The sequence below is a fragment of the Coptis chinensis genome, chromosome 5 (assembly GCF_015680905.1).
Source record: "Coptis chinensis isolate HL-2020 chromosome 5, ASM1568090v1, whole genome shotgun sequence".
Classification (NCBI taxonomy): Eukaryota; Viridiplantae; Streptophyta; class Magnoliopsida; order Ranunculales; family Ranunculaceae; genus Coptis; species Coptis chinensis.
In genome coordinates this window covers 66358140-66382080 of record NC_141460.1, presented here as the reverse complement: position 1 = coordinate 66382080, position 23941 = coordinate 66358140, and positions in this window count along the sequence as shown.

Sequence of the window (23941 nt, the reverse complement as noted above, 5' to 3'; positions counted from 1 at the left end):
CGAAAATTTATCAAGCACGCGCCATCATTGACCGGCCAAGTTTTTCATTCTTACATCCTTTGACTCTCTATCATTAAGTTCTTTTGCAATCAACTCTTTCCGTTGTTGTTCTCATTTAGAGTTAAAGTATTGGCTCGAATAACCGACCCGGTCGCCCATGTGGAGAAGGATACCTTCCATTATCTCTTATGGAGTTAGAGATCTTTTGGCGGTATGCACGATCACTCCGACCGGTGATTGTCTTTATCTATCCCTGTAACCAACCTTTGTCTAGGCGGTATTCACCCTTGGCCGGTGGTCGGAATAATTATACCACTTCTCCATGTTTTTTGTTGTTTTGCGGGATGCCCGCCTTCCCATCATGTTGGGCATATCTCGGATGGCGGTCTTCCCCGAAATTGCTTCTCTCGAGGTAAATCTTCCCTTTGAGATCGGACATGTCTAGGGTAGTAGTTATCCCTGCCAATCTGATTCTCCCCATAAGTACGGGTAATAGGGTCATTACTCTTAGAGCGTGCACTGGTTGATTGTGCTTGAGAAATAGCACGTTGCTGAGGACGACGAAATGGATCATCAAGACGGTCCCATACACTGGAATGGCCTGCGTCCCTTCGTGGTCGCCTTGATGTTGTTGAATTTACAACATCGTCCACCGGCCTTTGCCTCTTTGCCAGCTTCCTTCTCAAGTTCCTATTTAAATTTTTGACTCGTTGTAACTCCCGCTCAACCGTATTAGGGGTGAATTGGCTGTTACTATCACCTTTTTCGCTAGTTGGCGTGAGAGTAATGTCCACGTCCATATCCATGTCAACTGAAAGATCGACATGGACAGACGGCGGACCGCATGGAGGATTACTGACTTGTCGATTTTCTTGTTGCAAGGCTGTTAAGGGTGGCGGCACTTGTACTGCCTTTTGCGGAGGCGGTGGCGCTGCTACAGTTGGATGTTGAGAATTGATTCTACTACTAGGAGCAACTTGATTGTTCAACGGTTCATGCATCGGCCGATTTGAATTTCGAGGGTTGCGATTCTTGTTAGTAGGAGGAATATGTTGACTATTTGGTCTGCTTCTTGTGCTTACCATCTTGATTGTTTTACGTGATAATGAATTCTCTAGTCCCCACAGACGGCGCCAATTATGTTTCGGCAGTAAACTGCTTCAACACAACGAGAGCAATGGTAACGAACACACTAAGAAACAGAGGAATTTGATGTTAGGGGAGATGAAACTGAACCAAATAATGGCTGCCTACGTACCCAAGATCTGTTCTCTAGGGATCAAGTTTCCACGTAGTTCTTTATGAAAAATAGTTTGATATTTATAGAGGTAGAGTAGAGAGTCCTTGTAGCTCAAGTAATCTTGTATCTTAAGTAATTGTGATAGAGTATAACTGTCAACTGATAACTATCTCTTTGATAAGAAATGAATCTTGACATAAATCAACGTATATTAGTGACAAGCCATGTGGCTAAGGTTCAGCCTTAGACACATGAGTTAATGGGCATGTACGTTGATTAAATGAATAAAATAGAGACCCCTACTAATGGACGTTTGCTATGTAGGTGGGGGTCGAAACAGTATCTTTACTTTGGAGTAAGAAATCCTACCTACATTAATATCGGTTCTTCCAAGATGCTCATAGTGAGCCACATCAGCAAAGTTTTTAAAATAGTCCCTACTTGAAAAGTAATTACTTGTCTTCTTACCAAAATAACCCTGAATTTGGTGTCCTCTCTAATTTAATATAAGTCAAAATTGTCTTTACATATGTGTTGGAAAAAAATAAAATAAAATTACGTCCGTTATTTCAATTCTATGCATGGGCTATTTTAGTAATTATCAAATAAAAAAAGAACCCAACCCTTCGTTAAGCGTAACCTAACCGCCTTCTTCTTCTTGACAGAAACAAAACCCCACTCTTCGTGAAACACCCCACTTCAATATAAAAAAAAAAATTAAAATAGGTCTCTCAGCTTACAGTACTAATCTCTGCACCAGCTTTCTTCTTTAGTAGTTCTGATATTCTCTCAAGTGCTGACAACCAAATTTTAGCAGGTAAGAAATTCGCTGCGCTGCAGATATATATATATTTTTTGTAAAAAAATGTTATTATATAATTTGATGTAAATCAGAGCACTTAGCTTTTTTTTTTCTGAATAAGAGCATTGATTAATATATTTGCTTTCTAGTGTAGCCTTTAACATATATATAATATGCAACCGATATTAGTTGGTATTGATCAGTGCAACTCCCTTCTTACAATTTCATTTGAAAGAGATTGTTCACATCTTTATAACAGGTGAATGTGTTACAAATTCTTTTATACGCTCCAAGATTTGTAATAGACATCCATGATTGATGTTCTCTGTGTACCTACAAATCACCTTTTGTTTTGTTTTCCCCTCTTTTTGTGTGCTATACTAAATTGTATTGATTTATGTAACAGGTTTCTGCTTCTACAAATGCTACACCTGGTCTTGGAAGGTATCCACCTTTTAAAAGAGAGGTAATGATGCCTTGACTTAGCGGGGCTTTTTGATCATTTCTATCTTTTCATTTGTAGGAGTTTTGCAAAGCTTTTTTTACACAATTACGTCTTTAGTCTTACTGTTGCAACTTATCTATGAAACAGGTTGTGACAATTGCAAGTGTTGCATTAGATAAATTTAAGAATGATGTTAAGAAGATGGTTGTTGCACTAGTAGATATGGAACTATGGAACTAACGTGCTTTTGTTCCTCCACAACATTTCATTCATTTAGTACAGAGTAGGTAAGCTTGATACATTATTGTTTGTCAGACTTTGATAATGTATGTTGGTGATCAACACTTCAGGCTATTCTTGATGAGGCTAACCATTTAGGCATATTATACATCTTATTACTTGGCTTATTACATGCTCAAGGTGTGGTTTCTTCTGATTTAATATACTAATCACTCTTTTTTTTTAAATTTGTTCATTATGAAATTTGTATAACAGAAAACCCACCATCTGAAATAAATGAAAAAATAGTCTATAGTATGGTGTATAACAAATTGTTTAGGTGTGTGATTGGCAGCAACTTCTATTCTTTTTAGTGGTTTCCGAGAAATTCTGGGTGCTTATTATACTTCAAAGCATCTTCTACATGTATTTTTCTGTCAAATTCTTTTTTTGTTTACTTTAGCTCATTCACAATATATAGATTTGTGTAGGAAAGTAATTCTACAGGTATATTATGGTGTAGGGAAAGTAAGGAGCTGATTTTTTTTTTTCCATTACAACTTTTTTAGAAATAGCTTTTAGCTTCCAATCTAAGAAGTAGGATTCGAAACCCAACCCTTCGTGTAATAGGTCTTTTTAGACTCATTTTCATTTAGATGTATTGGATTTCTGGCCGGTTTCCATTTCAATACCCATTTTTCTAATTGATTGCTTTAAATTTATTCCTTATATAGTACCCATTTGAGTGAGTAGGTTATACATAACAGGTTAGTATTTCCATTCTCAATTCTTTTAAATTTTTTGTTTTCCTTCATATCCAATGTAATGTTCCCTTATGTTTTCATTGATAGTTCCATTATAGTTTAGTTTGTTTTCCCCGCTGTCTTTTCCTTTCTGCATTTATCAGGATCTTTGTTCTATGAAATATATCCAATTAATACTTGGTATGCATGTTCCTTTCTCTTTTGTGGATAAATATGCTCTTTGATCTAATAAAAAATCATTTTCATTGTTCAAGACATTCAATAGTCGTATTTAAATTTTATGAGTATAGATCTCACCTTATGGGATGATCGGTTATTAAATGGTGCATGTTCCTTCTTTTGATACTGTTATCCTACAATGAAATATATTATTTGCTTTGGAGCTTTTGAGAACCAAATTAAACATCACAAGTCAAATTAACATGCCTTAAATTAACAAGCCCGACCATTATTCTTTATAGTTGATTACTATATTTAGTACTTTCTAATTTAGTCTCATATGAGATGGTCTTTAGGAGGTTTTACAACTAATTTGGATGGGTTTTCATCTTCCTTCATAAGCATCTGAAGTGGATTTTCTGATTAGATTTTCCTTAGATTATCTCTCACTGATTTTTTTTTAAAATATTAGAGGGTTAAAGGCCGACCCACACCGGTTACATTAGCCCGAAGGCTTACATTGCCCGAAAGAAACCTAGCCCAAAGGCTTAGATTATCTCTCACTGATTTGAACCATAATATAATATACATTTTTTTGTAGATTCCAATCCAAAACTACATCTACATTTAACCACAATTGCACGTCAAGTTCACTAAGCTGAGAAGCAATAGTACATTTTTTTGAACTTATCTTGAATGTTGAAAGGCTAAGTGTTGGCTTTAAGGAGTTAAATGTTGAGATGATAAAGTCAAGTAGAAGTCCATGAAAAGTGTATTGATCGCTCAGGTGTGCATATCTTATATCAATATAATAAGTGAGGGAAGTTTTATGACCTACGACTGGGATTCCATCTTACGATGGGCTGAGTAGTGGTTAGGATGCTCTCGATCATAGTGTGGCCAAGATTAGTAATTAAATTAGCGCTATCAGAATTAATACCTTAATAAAATTTATTATTAATTAGGGGGCATAATTATTACTTAGGGTAGTTACACCCAGTTACAAAACCCTTCATCTCTCCGAAGAAAAACAAAACCAAGAAACTTTCAGACTGAATAGTGGAATTGGAACTTGGAAGGCCAATGATTAGGGAAAAAAAATACCCTTCGACACTTCACCTTCTCCAAACTACTTCTTCACTGTGTATTTTCTCACGCTTCCACGAATCTATTAAAATGACCAAGCCCCTTTATGACCAAATCATTCACTATCTTGATTAACTTCAATCTCGTAGGTTTTGTTTTGCATGTCTCTCTTGCTGGAAATTCGGAAAAGCAAAGAGATTGCAACAAAAGTAGGTGAGCATTTGATAAAGGATATTCTTTGGTTTGTCTGTTATAGTTTGATTAAATTGAGGATTAACTGATTAAAGCATTAGTTATTGGTATTCCATCGGTTCATTTCTCTTTTTAATATGAAGTGGAAAGGCGGGAAGTCGGAGAACCAACACACATGTAAACCTCTTTCATCTCCTACACTGCGTCTCATTTTTACTTCTCTATCTCTTCCTCTTCAGAAGTATCTGTGAGTTAAAATTCTTTTTAAATTTCACTATTATATTGGATTCATCATTGCTTGCGTATGAAACCATAAGATTGAGTGGCAGCACCCTAATCTTCAGATCTCAGACAGGTTAATTCACATGTTTTCAGTCAACGAGCTATGGCAATTTTTCCATGCTAGCCAGTGGTAAGTGCATTATCTTCTGTAACACAAATGTATTCAGTATGAAGTTGGCGGCTTGGTATTTGCTCCAAAGTTTCTTAACCGGGTATCATTTTTTCATTGTTTACTCTTTTTTTATATTTTTTTTTTTTTTTTTTTTTGCCATTACAATGCTTCTAATGCATTTATTTTAGCCAATTGAATCTGATTTTGACAGAATTTTTAACTTAAGAAAATAACATTGCATTTAATTACAAATATTGTTTTCGTTTAAATCACTGGAATTTTTATCTTTATTGTCAATAGTGCAAATCACACTTCCTATTCTTATGAAGACCTCTCTCTGTTTGTGTTGTACCTATTTAACATTATGTAAAAAATAAGAGAAATCTTATATTTGTGGTATTAGTTATTTGATGACTAATCGTGATAGTTGATCCTAAATGAGTTTTAATACAGGGGTATATATTGTTTGTACAAATGCTAAAGATGATATGTTCATTCTTAAAGTTTAATCTGTTTCACTTATCCACTATCAAATTTCTTTGAATGCGCGGTACCCTGTTTCATCAAATTATTTTAATTGGCGCACTTATCTTCATTCCAACTTTTTGAACTTTAGAGTACATGTAAGTATGTAACCTTATAGGTAGATGAACTTGAAAGTTGTAGGGCGTCAATGGTACGGTAACAGATTCTATTGGCATAAAAGAAAAATCCCAAAAGGAGTTAATGGGGGATGTTTAGCAAGGGTTGGAGTAACTGATGGCATAATTTTTCTAGTTGGAAATTGAGCTTTACTTGAATTATGAAAGGGTTGTAATAGACCGTGGTATCCATTTCATTGTTCTTCGTGATTTCATCAGATCTGAGCATACCATTAGTGGCTGATCAAGTCCGGGTGGTTGGTGGATAAATTTTGGAAGCAGTTACTCCATGAGAACTTCTCAATGACACATGTAATATTGAGCTAATAATCACATACAAATTATATGAAGCATTGTCATTTCTAATAGAATTCTCGATCGTGCATATGATTAATATGTTGTTGTTGGTAGCACTTGGAAGTTGCAATATTAAAGTTCGAACATAAGACACATGTTTTTAATTTATGTGATACTCGCCACATTAGGTTTCTTCGTTAGTATGTTTTATAGTTCTAAAATTTTTGCTTATAACTTCATATCCATGTGAGGGCAACAAGTTCTGTGGCCACTACTTTTGAACCACTGAATTATAGCATTTATTTCTTATGGATTCTAATCTAGATCTACTTGGTCTGCCGATTGTCGAAAGGTAGCGTAGATTTTTAATAGATTGGCCACTCGAAGCGTTGGTGCCCATGTCAGTTACAAAAGCCTTGCTCTTTGGGTTGTTTCCCAACTTTTTAAACGTTTAGCATCACTACGGGTAAAGGTGTGCACGAGTCGGTTTTGACACCAAACCGACCACCATACCACATGCTTGGTTTTTTAGTATAACTAACCAAACCGAACCGTTACAAATGTATAACCCAATCCAAAACTAACCCGAAGTTTTTTCTGTTCTTTATGAATACAAAAAAAAATTAAATCAAAACTAAAAAAAGTAAATCAAAGTAAAAAATAACTTTTTGGACAAATTTATCGACAATAAAAAGTAAATCTTTTCTTATACATCAAATTTCCACACTATTAGTCCAATTTAAACAACAAGAAAAGAGAGAGAGAGAGAGAGAGAGAGAGAGAGAGAGAGAGAGAGAGAGAGAGAGAGAGAGAGAATTATGGGTTATTGTAGATTTGTAGTACAAGTGAGAGAAAAGAAGAAGATGGTTGTTTAATTGAGGGTGGTTGAGGGAGAGAAAGAGTAGGTAGAAGAATTGTTAGAGAGGAGAGGATGTGATGCATAAGCATGGATTATTAATTAATTAGTAGTTTCTATTTTGTTTGGTTTTCTAATTCAATTAAGAATAGGAATTAGATGGTTTCCTATTTGGTTTCCAATTAGGTTTAGTAGTTGTTTTCTTATATAAAGGCATCTAGGCCTTCATTGTTAGATTGGTTATTATGGAATATTAATTCTTTGTGAATTGTTCTTCATGTTTGAAGGTTTAAACCCTAGATTTAGGTGTTTGATTTATTAAATCTTATTGATGTTCATCCAATTGTTGAAGCTTCCGCCAACAAGCTATATCAAATTTGGTATTAAGAGCCGGTTGATTTTTGGGAATTTTTTTTTTTTGGAAACACTGTTCACGAGTATTGTTCACCATAACACTGTTCACTACGGGTATTGTTCACCAAACACTATTCACTGGGGGAAAAAAAAAAAAAAAAAAAAAAAAAAAAAAAAAAAAAACTTTCTTTTAATTTTCTTGGTTAATTGTTATGGAGTAGCATAGGAGAAATAGAAGAGAGTCACCGCCGCCGCCCGATCATCGAAGTTTCCACGGGTCGAAGTACCATGCCGATCACAATTATGAGAGAACTTACGATATGGATTGCAGCCGCAGCGAGAGTTTTACTCCTTCAAGAAGGTATAAACCTCATTCCCCTCCTCCATCACCGGTTGTTAGTTTGCGACGAAAATTCAAGTCAGAGAAGGGATACGAATTTTCCTCCCGCGAATCGATGTATGATTCCGATTCCGACCACACAAAGAAGGATGGTGTTTCCCCTCTTAAAAATAGTCACTACCACCACCATGAAAAAAAGTCACCTTTGTTGGTTAGGCGAACTCCCCCACCTTCTCTTCCTAATCAATTTGGTGAGAATCCACAAGCGAAAAGATAACAAATTGATGCTTAGATAGATACTAGCTGCTATTCTCAATGTCAAGAAAAAGCATATAGAGAACCTATATGGGAAGTTTCTCCGCCGGATTACTATGGACACGAGACATACCGCAAGACATACCATACTAACCGTCAACAACATACCAGTGGACTGCCTAATGTTTTAGGCTCGAAACCAGACATTAAGAAGCAACATAAAGTTACTTTTACTAATTTCCAGCATGTATTTGAGCCTACTTTATCTCCTCGGTCTACGTTACAAGCAACGTACAAGGAATCAAAAAGAGGTAGAAACCCATATCCATGATGCCCCGCACCAAGCAGTTGTTGGACCTATTGCAGAAGTTGTTCCATCAATGAACTCCATATACAGGTTGTAGCAAAAGAGGAAAACACTATTGATCATCAATTTCCAATCCAGGTTGATGTTTGTACAGAAAAAGAGAAACATGAAGATGACACAAAGAAAGAGGTGACTGCTATGAACATTATTGATGCACCTAATCCATGTGCTCACCTGGTTGTTACATATGAAGTTCAAGCATCCAAGTTTCAAAACTCCTTTTCTTCTGCAAAGTTAAAGGAAAATTTACAAGGAATTCTGATTCTGATTGTTGAGAATCGTGACAAAGGTGAAGTTGTTTTGATGTCAAGAGGACTCAGTTTAAGTAATATGATGTTAGTACAAGACACATATTTGAATCCTTTCATATTCCATTGTGAGAAGAATTTTTTTGCTTGGACAAATACATCCCTTTCGTGCAGATTTTGTAAGTTATGGTATTCAACTCGTTGGAAATTTCAGCATAGAGCAATAATAGCATTATGGCGCTTGATTCTTTTTGCGAGTCATTACTTGGGCAAAATTTGAGGTCGACTTCCTTTGAACCACGGGAGGGTGACGTATACAACTATGAAGAGTTTTTGTGTGTGGATGGATTCTTATAACTCCAAACTCGAGGACGAGTTTCTTTCAAGCCGAGAAGTGTGATGCATGAGCATGGATTATTAATTAATTAGTAGTTTCTATTTTGTTTGGTTTCCTAATTCAATTAGAAATAGGAATTATATGGTTTCCTATTTGGTTTCCAATTAGGTTTAGTAGGTGTTTTCTTATATAAAGGCATCTAGGCCTTCATTGTTAGGTTGGTTATTATGGAATATTAATTCTTTGTGAATTGTTCTTCATGTTTGAAGGTTTAAACCCTAGATTTAGGTGTTTGATTTATTAAATCTTATTGATGTTCATCTAATTGTTGAAGCTTCTGCCAACAAGATACATCAGGATGGTTGTTGTTTTGTTGATAAAGAAAAAAAAGTGGCAATGTGTTTGAGAGAGGAGATAGTAGATTAGGGTTTGTTTTCTTTATTAGTTGTAGATCCGACCGTTGAAACATTAGATCTAATGGATAGAAATAGAACTTCTTCTCTAACTAAGCTTAAGTCGGGTTGGTTCGGTTTTCAGCAGTTCAAACATTTAAAAACCGGCGACCAAACCGACCCAGTCGGGTTTTAGCTTTTTTTATCCGAACTGAACCGCTAATACCTGAAAACCAATCTAAAACCGGCAGTTCAGTCCGATTCGGTCGATTCTGTTGGTTGCTTCAGTTTTCTACACACCCCTAACTACGGGCACACCAGCACCATTTGGATTTATACTTTGTTCTAGACACCTATCCCATTTGTTTCATTAGTTGGTTACTTGACATGCTTTTAATTATACTACTTTGATCCACATAGTACTGTACTACTGTCAAAGTTTTCACATATTATAATATTATGGGAACAATGTATTGGTGGCTATAAAGTGTAGAACATATTCAATGCTGTGTGCAAATGGTCTTCAGTAGTATGTGAAACTAAGTAGTTTAGGTGTTAAATATTCTTCTTTTGCAACTTGATTTGAGTAATGTCAGAGTTTCGACTTTTACTATGTATGTTCAAATATATGTGGGTTAAATTATATGATATATTGTTAAATCTTTGTGTTAGTTAGTTAATTTCTTTTGAATACTATCATGGCCGCCCCCTTTGGAATTATTTTTTTTAATTTATTTGCATTCTACTACCACCACCTTCATAAATATATCAATGACACCACCTTCGTTTGTTTAATCTCTTTATCTTTTAATATCTTACTGAGACAACTTGAAATGGAAATACAAGTTTACCAAGACCTTTCTAAATTGTTCGTATTACAAGAATGTGGAAGCAATTAAGTTTAAGAAAAAAATTGAGATCCTTAATGAAGACTTTCTACTGCTGGATACTAATTAAGGTAATAGAAATGTTTTATATCATTTTTTTTTCAAAAATTTAAAATTTGTGTCAGCCTATAGCTAAGTAACAATTTTTTAACGCTTCTGCGAGTGCATGTTTTATAGCCTTTAAATTCCTTTCCAAGAGTTGTTTCGAGATTTAGGTAAAGATATAGTCGATGGCAATGACATAGTTTGACGTTGATTCTTTTGTACATGTAGGTTTTGTGGAACAAATTTGCTTAGTGGGAGAGGAAGCATTATTGGATTGTGATACAATTGCTGACAAATCTACTCTAGCCTCTAGGTGAGTTCGATATGAGATGCTATTATATTTACAGTCTGCATCGACACACTAGCTTAGTTCAATGCTTTATTGAGTGGGGAAATTAGTACTGGGAAATGTGTTAGGAATTGATTTTCTTATATATTCCCACCCTTTTTTGAAGGGTGATTTAGGTTTAGGTCCTCCCAATAATATAGGTATTTGCGTTGGATCCAAAGTTTTTCATTTATTAGCTTTAGGTCCCCCCTACCGTTAGTTGACCGTCATTATTGACTAAGTTTGACCGTCTGTTGTGGTGTGTCTGGTGTCGTGCACTTTCAAAATACCTTAACTACTCCTCACACGTTTTGCACGTGCCCACACCATAAAACTCAAAATCTAAATTTCAATTTATCCGACACGTGTCGTAATCGTGGCTCCTAATCCAACGACTGTTTTGGATCCAACTAACGGTAGGGGGACCTAAAGCTAATAAACGAAAAACTTTGGATCCAACACAAGTACCCCTATTATTAGGAGAACCTAAAGCTAAATAACCCATTTAAAATCGGAATAAGGGAAAAGCTAGAACAAACAAAAAACAAAAAACTGGAACAATTTCATAATTGAGTCGACTCATGACTCGGCATCTTCTCCAATTAAAGAAATTCAAGAACACATAAACAACATGCCATTAAGTGGGTCATCTAAACACCCATAATCCGAAATCACCTTTATATCTAAACCCACAACTCTAATTAATCACATCTTAGCACCAAATCAATATAATTAGATGAAGCGACTTTGAACAGAATGGAGATCTAATCATGGCCAAAAGATCCAAATTTGAAGAATCTCACTGTTGAAGAATCTCTTCGGAAGTGGAGATCTAATCATGGCCAAAAGATCCAAATTTGAGAATGCTTGCTCATCACAGAATCGGAGGGATTCTCAGCTGGTTAATGTCAATGGATGGAATCTAGTTAATGATGGATCAATTCATTGGATACGTACTTTCACTTGATTGGTGTAATTGTATACTTGCTAACAATGTTTTTCTTTGATTAATTTGAACTTACATAATGGGAATTTCATAAACCCCTATGAATCTGGCAAGTGGATGACCAAGGTATGAGCATACAACTCAAATCATTAATTCATGATGCATGGTTGTTGTATTTTGTTTTCTCAAAACAACTCGTTGTAGCTGTATATATATATACCAAGTGTTGTTTCTTTCAAGTTGTTTTTTGGGTTATTTAGCTTTAGGTCCTCCTAATAATAGGGGTATTTGCGTTGGATCCAAAGTTTTTCATTTATTAGCTTTAGGTCCCCCTACCGTTAGTTGGATCCAAAACAGTCGTTGGATTAGGAGCCATGATTATGACACATGTCGAATAAATTGAAATTTGGATTTTGAGTTTTATGGTGTGAGCACATGCAAAACATGTGAGGGGTAGTTAAGGCATTTTGAATGTGCACGACACCAGACACACTACAATAGACGGTCAAACTTAGTCAATGACGGTCAACTAACGGTAGGGAGACCTAAAGCTAATAAACGAAAAACTTTGGATCCAACTCAAATACCCATATTATTGGGAGGGCCTAAAGCTAAATCACCCTTTTTTTAACTGGATAAGTGATTATATTAATTAAGCGATGTGAGGGTAATTTTCAGAGACAAAACAATAGTGCAATGACAAGTGTCTTGTAAGTGTCTTGCACCCTTGCAAGAATTTAGATGGCTTACCGCTAACTCCTTGCACTGTAGAAATTCGAGAGGGAAGACCTGATTTGGTTTTGAGATGGGATACCTCAACGAAACGTTATTCAATTGGTTGTGACCAATATCGTGTTGAATACATATGCACTCCAATGTATTTTTATGTAACTAAATTTATTTATTTGTATGAATGTATTTGGAGTTTGAAGGAACCTTAGTCAATGTTTAGAGCTAACTATTTCGAGAGCAAAGTTCGTGTCATTTTCTTCTCTGTTCCACAGTCATGTATAAGTTTCTTGCTTAATAGTTGTTTGAAAATATTAGTCTAAAGGCATTAGATTAGGGTCGTGGTATTGGCACCCCATAAAATAGGACTAGCACCCCTTTTGAATGTTATATAGTGTCTTGACGCATCTTATTTAGTGTCTTGAACAGCTTATTTGGTGATCTGCTATATCATCCAAAGGGGTGCTAGTCCCATTTCATCAATACCGCCGCTCTTAGATTATGCACACAGTACACATCATTTAAGGAAAAAATGAATTTCTGGGCATCAAACTATGGCCAATTTCACATAGTGGGCAACCAACTTTTTTTGTTAACACTTTGGGCATCCAACTTTTCAATTTTAACAATGTGGGGATTCCGTCAGTTTTCCATCCAAATACACTTAACAGTTGCATTTAAATCATCAAAAATTAAGAAATCATCAAAAATTATCCAAACTTTCAGTCTCATTTTTTTCCCATCATTCTAATTATTACCCCCTGACACACACAAAGGAAACACCCACACAATTGTTGACTTTGGAATTAAAGGTACGCGTTGTCATCTCCTTTAAACTTAACAATAACAAATTGCATGTAGGACTCTTCACAAGAAAATTGGACAAAGGTGCATCAACACTTGCAATTAAATCCTTTATATTTTGCATTGGATTGTTTTTTTTTAGTGTGATTGTTTAGCCAGGAATCAACTAGGTTGCAATGTGAGACAAATTGTTTTATGATCTAAGAAGAGGCATTAGTGGCTATTATATGCTAAGATTTCAAGATGGTATCTTGGAAAATTAGACCGATTTGTTCCTTCGACGAGTTGAAGCTGCGCTTCAGTTGATGTTTCATCAATTTGGTCATTTGAACCTAGGAAAAAAAAAATTGGTCATTTGGATTTGTTCACATCAACTAAAATTGGGATGCTCTTTTGGACTATTTTAATTTTGACGTACTTCAATTGGTGTACTAAGTGGATAGTTGACGATTTCCATTTGTACTTCAAAGGTTTTTTTTGCGCGGTTTACTTTGATACATTTTCATTGGAAAATAGTGGGAATATATTTGTGGGTAAAATGTCTCATATATTACACTAATGCTCGAATAACAGGAGTTTTGTAGAAAAAAATATTGCAAATTCAAGTTTTTTTTTTTTTTTTTTTATGAGTTAGGCTAGACCCAAACCTGTATTTCTTAAAACCTTTTGTACATGAATACATTTGCATCTTCATGCACTATTACAGAAAGTCTTTCTTCTAAAGGACCTATTTGAAATCTAACAATCTACTCCTCAGGGCAGCAAGCTTTAGCTACAAAATCCGTTGCTCTATTGCGTTCTTCGGTAGATATCCTTTACTTCCAAGTTAATTAACCTGAGTTTGTGCACCCTAATAGCTTGCATTATATCCAAGCAGTACCATGGTGTACCTTCAGATTCATTTACAATATTCACAACTCTTTCTGAATCAAAGTTAACATGCAGATGTTGGTAACCCATCCTCACTGCAGTCCTTAAGCCCATTCCAATACCATTGCAAATTCAAGTTGATTGTCCAATTCAATTGAAATTGGTATACTACTTTATTCTAATTTATACTTTCATTTTTATTCCCCTTATAGCAATCGCTTCCAATTTAAAATGTTATGTTATGTTACATTTAGTGCTATTGAATTTTTAGCATGCACACTACATGCATGGTGCCTACCTTAAGGTATAACAACAGGATCATTTCCCCATGAGCCAACATCAGCTCATGGGTTTTTTTAACAACCGAAAGGAAACTGACTCGACCAGGGCTGTACTGGTCATGACAACTCCAAAGAATCTGAAGGCAAGCAATGAAGCAATATCAATATACCATGTCCAAGAAGCAATACCATGTAATGAAGAAGACTAGGTGCACTTATCGTTAATGATGGTGTGTTATTATTTATTACCAACAATTACTAATTTAACAAGAAATATGTAACAAGCCCAACCAACGGTGGCCTGATTTGCTAGTTATCAAAAAAACTTAACCAATTACTCCAGTACTTAGAGATTAACCAGTATAGATGTTGGGAGAAACATTCAAAGCTCCAACAGCTCATTATCAGTAATCGTTCAATGACAACCATAAGATTTCGACACGTGTCAATTTTATTTATTTTCAAAAAATGAGTACGTGTGTCACGTGTGAGTTTATGCCATTAAGAAAATGTGAGGAGGTAAGCATACGGTGGAGTTAAAGTTGATTGATTCAACTAACAGTGGGGCAAAAAACGAATAAATAAAGCAACTTAAGAGAGCCAAACGCTAATATCTATTTATAAAGTGGGCTAAATAACCCTAAAGTTTATTTAAAAGATTCTTGACGTGTCATCTACTATCTATATACTAAAGCAGATACCTCTAATGGAGGATTTTCTCTCTCCTATGTGGCACTCTAATATGAGAGTTAGTTTTTTCTCTCTCGTATGTGGCACTCTAATATGAAAGATAGTCTTTTCTAATAGCCTACAATCCTACGATATGGAACCTCTTTAGAGAGTTTGAGTACATTTCTAATTCTTATATTTAGAGAGTTTGAGTGTATTTCCAATTCTTATATATTTTATCAAATAAAAAAAATTGCTAAAAAATAGGTAATTTGTAAAAGGTGATTTTCTATTACTAATCAAACACTTTTAGTATTCCAATTCTTATATATTTGATCAAATAAAAAAAATGCTAAAAAATAGGTGATTTGTAGAAACTAATTCCCTATTACAAATCATACAATTTTAGTGTATATAATAAAGCACCGACTTATTTCGAATATATCCTTAACACAACCTCAAAACATAGTTAAAAACAATTATACAAAAAATAACATCACAAAATATATAATAGAAAATGATAAAAAAAAAAAACGGCAAAGCAATAATGACAAATATTTTAAAAAATATATAATACTGAATGAAACTAACGTCAAAAAACAATTAATGGGGAACCAAAAACTGGATACAAATGCATCGAACTAAACTTAAATAATATTTAACAAGAAATCGGAAACTGGATACAAATGCAAACATTAAACTAACATAAAAAAATAATTGTCGGAAAATCGGAAACTGGATGCAAATGCATTAAGCTAACCCTCAAAAATTAAATTAACGAGAAATCGGAAACTGGATGCAACTACATTGAGCTAACCTCAAAGAAAAATTAATTATAAATTGAAAACATGTTGCAAATGCGTGGAACTAATCTTAAAAAATAATTAACGGAAAATCGAAAACCGGATACAACTGCACTGAACTAATCTCAAAAAATAAACTGGATGCAAATACATTGAACTAACCTCAAGAAATAATTAACGGGAAATCAAAAACTGGATGCAAATTCATTGAACTAACCACAAACAATAATTAACGGGAAATCGGAAACTAGATGCAAATGCAACTTTATCAAATAATACACGAGAAATCGGAAACTAGATGCAAATGCATTAAACTAATCTCACTGAATAATTAACAGGAAATCAGAAACTGGATGCAAAATGCATTGAACTGACCTCAAAGAACAATTAACAGGAAATTGGAAATTGAATGCAAATGTATTGAACTAACCGAAAAGAATAATTAACGAGAAATCACAAACTTGATGCAACTGCATTGAACTGATCTCAAAAAATAAATAACGGAAATTGAAAATTGGATGCAACTACATTGAACTAACCTCAAAATATAAATAACAGAAAATCAGAAACTGGATGCAAATGCATTGAACTAACCTCAAAACATAGTTGGGTTATATGTTGTGGGAATGTCTCGATAAGTATAGTTTTGCATTTAAAATGGTGTTTATCTTATTTCTTTCCGTATGATTGGGAAAGTAGCTTCAATATATATAAACTTCACCTTATTAGGCAATCTCACAAAACTTCAATCAAACTTCTATTATTAAACAACAAAATGAAGTTGAAGGGTTTTATCAAAGGTGAGTTTTTTTAATGAAGAGTGAGGTTTTCATGTTATAAGAAATTTAATTGAGTGATCAATATAATATTAATATATAATAGTTTTTGCATATTTGCAAATATTTTTCAAAATAATTAATATAACAACACCCATTTGTAGATAATTTTTGAAGATTCCACATAGTGTGTCATGCATAATTTAAATAATAATTAATGAGAAATTGGGAACTGCATGGATAATCTTCGATGATCCCACATAGTAAATCAAACATAATTTATTTTTTATGTCATGTTTGCAATGACACTACAGATGGATCAATAGAAGTTGATATTACACACCACATTGGATAATTAAAAGGAAATCGGAAACTAGATTCAAATACATAACTGAGCTCAAAGAGTAATTAACGGAAAATTGGAAACTTTATGGAAATGCAATAAACTAAACTCAAAAAAGTAATTAACTAGAAATCAGAAACTGAATGCAATTGCATTAAACTAACGTTAGGTAATAACTAACGGGAAATTAGAAATTGGATGCGAATCCTTGAAAAATATTTAACGGAAAATCGGAAACTGTATGCAAATACATCAAACAAACCTCAGATAATAATTAATGAGAAACTAGAAATTTGATGCAAATGCATTGAACTAAACTCAAAAAATAATTAATATAAAATCAAAAACCGAATGCAACTACATTGAACTAACCTCATAGAATAATTGGTGGGAAATCGGAAACTAAATGCAAATGCATTGAAATAATCTCAAAGAATAATTAACGGAAAATTAGAAACCGATAATTGCATCGAACTAACCTCAAAGCATAAATAATCAGAAATTAGATGCAAATGTATTGAACTAACCTTAAAGAGTTATTAACGGAAAATCGGAAACTAGATCCAAATGCAATGAACTAATCTCAAAGACTAATTAATGAAATATTGAAAAATTGATGAAACTGCACTGAACTAACCTAAATGAATAATTAACGGGAAATTATAAATTTGATGTAACTGCATTGAACTAACCTCAAAAAATAATTAACGGGAAATCGAAAACTTGATGTAAATGCATTGAACTAACATCAAAAACAATTAACATAAAATCGAAAATTGGATGCAACTGCATTGAACTAACCTCAAAGAATAATTAATGGAAAACCAAAAACTGGATGCAACTGCATTAAACTAAAATCAGAGATTAACTAACGGAAAATCAGAATTTGGATGCAAATGCATTGAAATAACCTCAAAAAATAATTAACTAGAAATCGGAAGTCGGATGTAACTGAGACGCATTGACCTCAAAGCATAAATGTCCATTTTTTTAGCATTCTCACATAAGTAATTACGAGTAATTATGAACCCAAAACGAAAGTAAGTTTATAAAAATATGCTCTTACATGTATGCAAGCTGTATAGAAATTGTAAACTATCGAACTAACCTAGAAAAACAATTAACGGGAAATCAGAAACTGGATGCAGATGTATTGAACTAACCTCAAAGAGTAATTAACGAGAGATTGGAACCTGGATGCAAATGCAATGAACTACTCTCAAATACTAATTACTGAAACATCAAAAATTGGATGCAACTGTACTGCATTAACCTTAATGAATAACTAACGGGAAATCATAAAGTGGATGCAATTGCACTGAACTAACCTCAAATAATAATTAACGGAAATCGAAAACTTAATGCAACTACATTGAACTAATCTCAAAGAATAATTAATGAAAAATTGGAAACTGGATATAATGTACTACATTAAACTAACCTCAAAGAATAATTAATGGAAAATTATAAACTTGATGCAAATGCATTGAACTAATAACCCCAAAACATATTTGTATTATATGTAAGAGGAATAAATGTCTCAACAAATATAGTTTTGCATTTTAACTAGTGTTTATCATAATTCTTTTATTGTGATTGGGAATGTCTTGCTATTCAAGTAACTTCAATATTATCTTCGCCACATTTGGACATTCTCACAAAACTTCAATCAAACTTCTATTATTAAACCTAACAATAAAAAGAAGTCGATGAGTTTTATCAAGGTTTGTTGCTTCTTTTTTATAGAGAGTGGTGCAAGAAATTTAAATGAATAATTAATATAATTTTCATATCTAATAGTTATGCATAGTTGCTAATATTTTTTAGAATAATTTAATATAACGGCACCCGTTCGTAGGACACGTTCATGTGATAAATTTTTTCAAGTGAGAGTAGTGTATTCTTTAAAAATATGGAAACAATAAATCTGTTTTAGTAATTTGTACACATTAGTACGTAAGCCGAGCGGTGATGATTTACCGCTAAATCACCATAAATCTAATAAACTATTATATAAGCTAGATCGAGTTTAAGATAATTCCATTCAAAAATTACGAATTAATATCCTAAACCACAAAGTGAAGAGGCTATCTCAATTTGATCCCTTAGTTTTTAAGTACTTATGTACTATAATCGCTGCTCATTAAACGTATTTCGATTTATTTTCAATAAAAATATATTCTGATTCGAAAATTTGTGTGAGACATTTTTTAAAGCCTTTTCAGCCCACAAAATATTTAATAGATCCCGAGCGTATGCCCGAATCCAAAATCTAGTATAATACTATTGCCATCACCGTAACATTATAAACGTTGTTATCACAAGAATAAGAATTAAACTATAGAAGGAGAAAGCTATGATCCAGAACTGGAGTGATTTTTTCTCCCAGTGGGATTTGCTCCAAGAGCTCCAAGCGAAACAGGAACCAGCCACGTGTCTACTAAAAAGAGATTGACAGTTATCAAATTCCTTCCTTAGAACAAACTTTCTGATTTGCCCCCACTAAAAATAGAAATAAATAAAAAGAAAAAGAATTAAAAAAATCTCATTGTAAAATATATAGAAGTTCTTCCCATCATTAGCTAAAGATTTTTTTTATCTTTTTTAGTTTGAAAGAAGTGTCACTAGTTCAGCACTTCAAGTTTTTTATTCCTTTTTTTTTCCCAACAATTAAGACCAAAAACTAGATTTTGTAACTGGTTAAGTTTTTTTTTTTTTTTTTTTTTTTAAGGTTGGGGGTAAATCAGGAAGCATATCCATCATTAGCTAAAGATTTTTTTTATCTTTTTTAGTTTGAAAGAAGTGTCACTAGTTCAGTACTTCAAGTTTTTTATTCTTTTTTTCGAACAATTAAGACCAAAAACTAGATTTTGTAACTGGTTAAGTTTTTTTTATTTATTTCTTTAAGGTTGGGGGTAAATCAGGAAGCATATATTAAGGTGGAAATTTGATAACTGTTGACCCGTTTTTAGTGGACACTTGGTTGGTTCCTATTTCCCTTGGAGCTCTTGGAACAAATCCCGCTGGGAGCAAAAAATCACTCCCAGAACTGCTAAGCAATTTGCTACGTACAAAGCTGTTTCACGAGTGCCGTTTTTCGGGGAGGATGAAATACAGAAGTTCCAAGCAATTGTCAAACATCTGATATAGAGTTTTATCCAAGTCAGCCAAGGGCGATGGAGAACTCGACCCCTCAAAATCATCTATACAAGTAGTTACGGCTGCCGTGACTGCAGAAATTCCAATACTCAACGCCTCTTCGTCAATAGGCCTTTTGATCTCCACTTTGCCGAGATCATAAATTATAAACTCATAAAGTTACGAACAAGATTGAAGGTTGCTGGCTACATCAGGCGGGGTGGACTGCATGGCTGCAATCTTGATGGCTTTATCTTTCATCATAATAGTCTGATTAAGGCAAGCTTTCATTTCACTTTGAAGAATGGAAACAGGATCATTCTTACCCGGTGCGAGGAAGGGTGCGATGGAGGAAAGGCAGAGTGATGGGTTAGGAGTGGCACTACATGCTTTTTTTAGTAAAGGGTCCTGTAGGTCAGGAAGTAGTTTTTCAGTTGTGCTTGGAGGAGTTGATTGTTTTCTTGGAGTCGGTGCAGGTGAATGTGGGATATGGGATTTCTTACCTTGTGCACATAGAAGGTGAGAAGAAAGACAAAGAATGAGAACTAGATGAATCTTGTTACTTCTCTCCATCTCTCCTTCAGACAAAAGAAGAGGAGGAGACAGAATTGCGCAGGCAAGATATAGAAGAGGATTATGGCCAGTCTAGTAAGAATGTGCTTGGTTGTCCATGAAGATAGGATTTCATAAATATCCTTACTTCTACTTAAATTAGATGACTTGTTTTCACTTAAAAACAAATCAGTCCAATTAGTTACATCAGGTGATCAAGATCAGGCTTGTGGACTGTGGCAACGTTCTTCTACATATATGCACGAGGAAAATTGGTCACTTCCCAGATGAGAAGTGCACTGCAAACTTGAATTATTTCTTTGACAGGAAAATCTCTTGGACGACAAAGCCTTACGACCTTCTATTGTAATTTGAGAAGGATGCATGGGTTTGAGCTACAGGTGTCAGTACATGGACATCTTCAAACCACAGTTTTCATGGAGCAACCCCCGGCTTTGTAGATGCACTATTGCCAAATCATGTGTGTTAGCTCGGACGATCTTTGTATATATGGTTTAAAACAGACTCCACGGGACTGGTTTGACAGATTCAATTCTTATCTCATTGAGTATAGTTTTAGATGCAGCCCAACTGACTCATCATTATTCATTTTCAACAATGGTGTTAATATCATGGTTCTACTGGTATATGTTGATGATATAATAATACTCACTGGTGACAATAATATTTTATTAGATGAATTTGTTGAGCTCAATTCTCCATGAAGGATCTCGGCCCTCTCAGTTACTTTCTCAGAGTACAAGTACAATCTTTCAAAGATGGACTCTTTCTATCTCAAACAAAATATATGTTAGACTTGCTTCATAATACAAAGATGACTGACTGCAAACCGATATCTACTCCAATAGCTACTAAACCTGCTCTCATTTCAAATGGTGAAGTTCTTTATCATAATGTTACTGAGTATCGGAAGATTGTCGGCACACTTCAGTATCTCACCTTGACACGACCCGATTTGAGCTATGAGGTGAGCAATGTTGTCAACGTATGCATGCACCTACCAATGCACACTTCCAGATGGTTAAAAGAATACTCCGTTACATCAAGAGAACTATCTCTACTAGTTTGCGCATACTCAAGCACAACAGTCTTGATCTCTATGCCTTTTCCGACGCCGACTGGGCGGGGTGCCCCCTTACTAGACGATCTACTACTGGTTTCTGTACCTTTCTGAGGTCTAATTGTATCTCTTGGAGTGCTAAGAAGCAGCCTACCGTATCACGTTCCAGCGCGGAAGCCGAATATTGAGCATTGGCATCTACAACTGCTGAACTTACATGGAATTCTTTCATCCTACGTGACCTTGGGATTATCCAGTCAAAACCACAAGTTCTATTATGTGATAATATCTCAACACTTTACATGTCAATCAATCTAGTCCATGCTTGAACCAAATACATAGCTATTGATTATCATTTTGTTTGTGAGAAAGATGTTCTCGGTACACTAGTTACTAGATTTGTTCCTTCAACAAAACAACTTGCAGATATTTTCACGAAACCTCTGTCTCGAGCTGTGTTTGAAGGATTTAAAATCAAATTTGGACTTTGACTCCAACCCACATCAAGTTTGAAGGGGAGTAATAGAGCACGTGACATGGTCACTCAACAGAACACACTGTGTGTTAATCTTCAGCTCAAGCAGTTTCCACTTTGAAGGAACAACATGTGAGAAAGACTTGGTCTTATACAGGTGTCAGTAGATCCCATGTTATGTAACAACTTAGGAGATAACTCTTAGATATCCTGCAGACATTGCCCTTCTGTATGGAGTCTATATAAGTCCAACACTTTCACTTAAAATTATCAATAAAACAACTTACTTTTCTCTATTTATTTAGTTACTACCACGCTCTCCAAGAACAAGGGGAAGCAGAAGAACTATTAGTAGACAGACCAGACAAAGCAGAGGAAGCAGAGGAACTACTTAGAAAGACAACGGTCAATGGTCACACTCCTCCATTGAAGGCTCAACACCATGTTAAACCATGTTAAAAGCAAGTGGATATCCAAATATTCGAACCGATTCGACCAGATTCGGTAAAAAATCGGCCGGATCGATATTTTGTCGAATATCCAAGATCCGATAATGATTTAAAAAATTAAAGTTTTATATATAATTTATTTATTTATTTTTATTGTATAAAATATTATATAAAATCATAAACTAATAATATAAAACTATAATAACAAAATAATAATAAAAAATGACAAATATATATATTTTACTAGTTTTTATAGTGGTAAAATGAATTATTCAAAGCAAATAAATTTTAATTAATTTTTATTTTCGATCGGATAAAGGATATCCCAAATCGGAGGATTTTTTAATATCCATTTTTGGATTCGGATACGCACATATCCAAGATCCGAACATATCCGTTTGCACCCCTACTGTAAATGACAAGATTATGTTTATTCTTAGGAGTCCAAAGGTAGGTTTCAATTATTCAAGGAGGTAGCCCAAGCCCTGACATAAGCTTCTAGTCAGAACAGAACTACAAGAACTTCCACAACAGTTCGTTTTCCAAAACTCATAACACACTGAATGGGAAGTAAGCCAGTGCTTCATTGTAACTTTTTGCCATAAATTAATACAATTACCCTTTAGCCAAAAAAAATATAGGTCTCAGTAGGAAATTGAGTTCTCTTTGTGGTTCATGAAATGGTTTCACGAGATTCTTGTGGACCTCTGTATACAGCTCATTACATAAAAAAAAAATTCCCTTCGTTTTTAGTTAAAAAATCTACACGTTAGTTAAATTAGTCATTGTATATTGTAAACCAGTAGTATGGCATTACAATATTTGTCCTAGACTTCGAAAATTATACCTTATAGAACTTGTTGAATATCTGATTTGAAAAGGAATATTTGAAGGGAGTACCGGACATGGAACCTACAAATCAATGACCTGGGCCATATGTAAATCTGACGAAGGAGATCCAAATGGCACTATTGAGATTGCTTTCAGGGACGTGGGCATGTCAATGGTGGCGCAACACCAAATTGCAATCAGAATTCAATTTGCTGGTTTCCAGCCAACTTTGGGGTCTTCCACATTGGTTGGGGAACTTTGACTACAACTGGGCGGATCCATGAGTCCCCCGCCTGGAGAAGATTGAAGAAATGTGACATCGAAGCTTGATTTTTGTCTATGAGAAGACAAATCTCTTGCACAAGGTCCAAGGCCTTAGGCCTTCAATTACAATTTAGGTAAGTATAGCTTTGAGCCACAGGTGTTACTAGGGCTGTCAATGGATCGGTTTGGGTCGGGTTATGGAAAATCCGAACCCGAACCGAACCAATAAGAAAATTGAGAATCCGAAACCGAACCGAACCGATAAAAAATATTGCAAACCGA